We start from the raw sequence: 5,418 nt of genomic DNA on the forward strand, positions 1-5,418 counted from the left end.
GCGTCGTTTGCCGCTTTATGTTGGCTATGAGGTCATCTATCCGACCGGATGGCCATTTTATTTTTTAATTGTGGAGGATCTAAGGCCTCCTCATCGAATTCAGGTAGCAACTTTCGCTTCGGGTAGCTCTTGGTGTGGTGATTAATGTCGTACTTCGCTGCTGTGTTGAGTACTTCACTCCATCTGATTTTGAGTGTGTCTTGTGCAGCCCTGAGCCTTTGCTTCTGCTTTTTCAGACTCCTCGCAGTGGCAACCAGCCTTTGATGGGCATTCTGTTGCTCCGGGTGCCTATCCGGTGTGATGTCATCCGGACTGTTATCTTCGACGGAGTCGGGTTGTTCGGTTTGATTCCCCGTGTTGCCCTGGTCGGGCGATGGTTCACCCTGCTCTATCGCTGGGCCTATATGACTGTTGTTTCTGCCGAGGCGGGGTTTGGAGCAGCGCTTGCGCTGCCGTTTTGCCTGCTTCTCGAGGGGACAATCCTTCATTGCGTCCTTCCGTTCCTTGTCGTCATTTTCTTTGGGTGTGCCCACCATGTATTCATCATATGATGAAGTCCAGCATGTCGGTTAGGTCGTCGACAGTGGCTATTAAGTGGGTGGTGGGTGGGCGGCGAATTTCTTCGTCATCCGTATCCCAATCCTGCTGAACGTAGTTTGGCTAGGATTCTCCTGACAGGGAGAGATACCATAATGAGTTCAGTATGTCGCCGAAGGGCGAGTGCTGAAAAACATCCGCGGAGGTAAACTCCACGATCGGCACCCAGCCGGATTCGATAGGCACGGGCGCAGGCGGTTCGGAGTCCGTGGCCGGAGAAGGATCCTCTAGTTCGGCAATACGGCTCTCGTGAAAGGTAAGGTCGTTCCTTGGCTCGATCGCCGCTGAGAGTACGTCCTCCATGGCGGGGTCTATCCACCCGTCCATGGATGGCGCGATTGGCTCCAAATTGAGGGTCGGAGCAGTCACCGGTGCGATATCCTAAACACCGTCCGACAGTAGAGCTAAATCATGCTCATCGAGACCATGCAACGCACTTGGCAGGGGTTCGAATCCGTCGAAGATCAAGTCTCTACGGATATCGGCCGTGTAGTTTAAGCTTCCAAACCTGACCTGGTGGCCAGGGGCGTAACTTTTGATCTGCTCCAGATGGCCACATGAGTTGGCCCGCAGTGCGAAGCCGCCGAATACGAAGATCTGTCCGGGGAGAAAAGTCTCACCCTGGACCGCATCGCTATCGATGATTAAAGGAGCCATCAAGCCTAATGGCGACGACACAGAGGAACTCTCAATGAAAGCACCAATGTCGGTGTCAAAACAGGCGGATCTCGGGTAGGGGGTCCCGAACTGTGCATCTAAGGCAGATGGTAACAGGAGGCAGGGGACACGATGTTTTACCCAGGTCCGGGCCCTCTTGATGGAGGTAAAACCCTACGTCCTGCTTGATTTATTCTTGATGATATGAGTATTACAAGAGTTGATCTACCACGAGATCGGAGGGGCTAAACCCTAGAAGCTAGCCTATGGTATGATTGTATGTTGTCCTACGGACTAAAACCCTCCGGTTTATATAGACACCGGAGGGGGCTAGGGTTACACAAGGTCGGTTACAAAGGAGGAGATATACATATCCGTATTGTCTACCTTGCCTTCCACGCCAAGTAGAGTCCTATCTGGACACGGGACGAAGTCTTCAATCTTGTATATTCATAGTCCAACAGTCCGGCCAAAGGATATAGTCCGGCTGTCCGGAGACCCCCTAATCCAGGACTCCCTCAGTCAGCAACCAAATTAACACTATGTTGAAAATCCAAAGAAATATATAGTGATACCTTCCCTCAGTATGTGTCCTTGCTGTGACACTTAAGATCACTAGAGACCTTTAGTCTCCGCCTAATTATTCCAGCATAGTTGTCCTTGGCGCCTCGAGTATTATTTCCTAGAGTGTAATTCCACCTTTATAGGCACCCTGAGTATTTTGTTTCCTCAAGTGAAATTCCGCATCAATTATTTTCAGTCACATATATCAATAATATGAAAAATTCCACATTGACTCAAAATATATGACAACCATGTTGAATAAATTTTCAAAACCACATAAATATCAAAATCCAATCAGTAAATGAAGTTCCATCAGTAACCATGTTTTGAAAGAAATTCCTGACTAGTGAACCTGCACCACATTAGTACTAAAAATAATAATTGAATACACGTACCTGGATGTATTTCTCATCTCGTAGATGAAGTAATAACTTCCTCAATGTGATTACCTTTAATATAAATTTCAGAACAAGTGACAGGGATGCACTTCCCACAATCTTATATGATGTGTGAGATTCCCTTAGCTGCTCATCTTTCCTTTCACTGCTTGAGTGCAGCATAAATTCTAGTAGCTAAGGTATGATAATATAATGAAGATACATATCAATTCCAGTACCATTCATTATTCCATTTTTCTTTAGGAGTTCAAATATAATTCCTCACTGAGTACGATTCCCTTTATCGAAGGTATTTTAATATATTTGCAATTTTCCATAGAGAAACACTTCAAAATATTTTCTATGTATTTCCACTTGTAAAACATAGGATGTTTCAAATGTTCCTTTCATATGAAAGTTAAAAAGATGACCAAGCTTTCACTTCCATCAATGTGACTTTATCATTCCAAACAACAAAACAATGTTAACATATACAATAACAATCCAAAATACTTTACACTTACATTTGTAGATGACCGCCTTGCTTCATTTAGAAAACCATATGACCTGCTATTCCATTGATGTGAAGCTTGCTACAAGACCATACATGAATATATTCAATTAGCAAACCATGTCTTTAGTTCCTCTTCCCTATATTCCAGGAGAGAGAGTTTCCACAAAGTATATTTTCCTTTGTGCAAAGAACTTAATAGCAAGTGTGACATTATAATATTCCAATGAGATAAATTTCCTCACAAAAAAAACACTTACAAACGATGGGCGTGCGGTTGTTTGGTATGATAATAAGTTCCCAAACTATATAATTCCTCATTGAGTTTATTCCTTTCCACATTTCTTCCACCCATAGTTGACAATGATGAATTTTTTTAGGACTTCTTAGGATTCTTCCTCTACTATTCAGAGTGACTTCCCCCAAAAATCACATAACAATTATCCAAAGATTACATTCCAAGTTAATTCCTCCCACTTATCCGAAGCATGTCATGTTGGGAGTGTCACTTGTAGTTTCCTTGGGGTCAAGATTATATTCCAGTATGATTGTCAATAATTCCACCCATGATTATCAAAATGATTGTTCCTACTTTCCACCAGTGTTCCTTTTCCAGATAATGGCGGAAACACCCTTTGATCCACTAGAATAACCATGAAAAATTCCAAGTGTGCTTTTTGTAATAACTGAGAATTTCATGCCAAAATAGAAGATTTCCTTCTAGTCAAGTAGTTGTACTAGATGTAGAATGATTCAAAAAACGAGAGTATGCAATGCTTCTCTCCAAAGAAACAAGGGAGTATAAAAGACAATCAATTCCTCCATTATATTGTGGAGTTTACGGTATATTACAATGGTGAATAGTTCCATGCTCTTTACATACAAATGATATATTCCTGAAGTGTGCTTCCCCACCAATCAGTTGTTAAAACTATGATATTATTTAATCAATTGATTTTCCACTTCAGTATAACATGTGACTAGCACAATAAAACATTTCGACTTGTACAATAAAATATAAGCATAACCATATAAAACTGTAATCATCGTAGAGTGAGATGAAATAAATTATCTGACCTCTAGTGGGGATGTCCAAAGAAATACCATAAGTATATATATATATATAAAAAGAAACATTGTGAAGCCCTTTCATAACCTTCCGCCTTAATAAAGAAGGTGTAAAAAATCATATATGCTTCACATGTACCATAGTCCTCCCACTAAAGTTTAAAATTCCAGAATCAATAAGCCTCTTGATCTAGTTCCAAGATATGTGGTCAAGTCGTTGATGATGTAGATAATAAGATTCCAAGCATGTGTTCCCATTGTCGATATTCCTCCGTATGGGGTTATCTTTGCCAAACATAAACAATTTGGTTTGCCAACTTCCAATGGACATCAAGAAAGATGTATCATTGTGTGAAATCCAAAATGCACTAAGTTAACCACCGAGCAATATTTCCACTCTTCCTCTTCCAAATACTATGTCATAATCAATAGATTCCAAGAGGGGCAATAAATTAAATCCCTTCTCATTGAAGTTAAATAACATGTCCTATAAAAACAATAGTTTTCCTCCACAAGGGAGTTTGATGGCATAATTTTCAATTCCAAAGTCTATCAGATTTAGTAGCAATGACTAAGCATACAAACATATATATATAGTTACTTTGGAATTGTTAGCATGCCAACAAAACTGTTACAGTATTCCAGCGTTAAGTGATAGAAAAAAAATCCTTTTCCATGGAGTGGTTCCCATCTTCCTCCACAAATGAGAGATGCTCGTAATACACACCTCTTTGGATTCCGTCTCATGCAAGGTTAGTATAATAGTGTGTTCATCAACAATAATTCTCCTCCACAACGGAGTTTGAGGGCATAATTTCCAATTCCCAATATTTCAAAAATAGCATTACTGCTGAAATAGACATCATCTACCTTCCTTGGGAATTGTTTAGATATAAATAAAGTTGCTACTGTGTTCCACCTATTGGAAAAAGTAGTGATAGATATAAACATATAAAGTGTAAACATTGCCAATGGACATACTGTCAAGCGAGAGCAAATTTACTTTTCTTTGGAGTGATAGCTTTCTTCCTCCGCAACAAGTGATATAATCAATATAAACATCTTTCCTAGATATGCAAACTTTCCATGCTATCTTTTCATCAGAGTAATTGCTATTCCATCCAGTCATGCATGATCCAGGGTCCTTCGAATTATTATTATTCGTAGGGAATAGCATTCTTCCCATGAGTAAATTCCATCTCCTCCTTACGAGTTACATGCAATGGACTAGAGAAAAAAATTAATCAATGATCAAATAAAATGAATAAAAGTAGCTAGTATATGCAATTTTGAAAGCATGCGTGCGTCTGGTGCATGTAGTCCTTCCGGTGGGCTAGCCGTTGTTTGCACAAGTTTGTTCCACGTTCGTGTTATTTGCCTTCCTTAATCCCCAAAGTCTGGTGTGTGTAGTCCTTTTGACAGGCTGGTTGTTGTTTGCAAAAGGACTTGAACATCCAGAAAACATTCGCCTTCCTCTATCCACGTACATGAACAGAACAGGAACAACTAGTATATCTTGTCTCCCGTGCAAGAATTGAGGCCTTGGTGCAACTCTGGATTTCATGATCCGATGGATTGCTTGGGTGGTTTGGACTACCACTTTCCTAGCTAGATTCCTTGATTCTCGTGCATGCGGCTTGGACT

This window comes from Triticum urartu, chromosome 3A (assembly GCF_056163025.1).
Source record: "Triticum urartu cultivar PI428250 chromosome 3A, HENAU_Tu73, whole genome shotgun sequence".
In the NCBI taxonomy this organism is placed as follows: domain Eukaryota; kingdom Viridiplantae; phylum Streptophyta; class Magnoliopsida; order Poales; family Poaceae; genus Triticum; species Triticum urartu.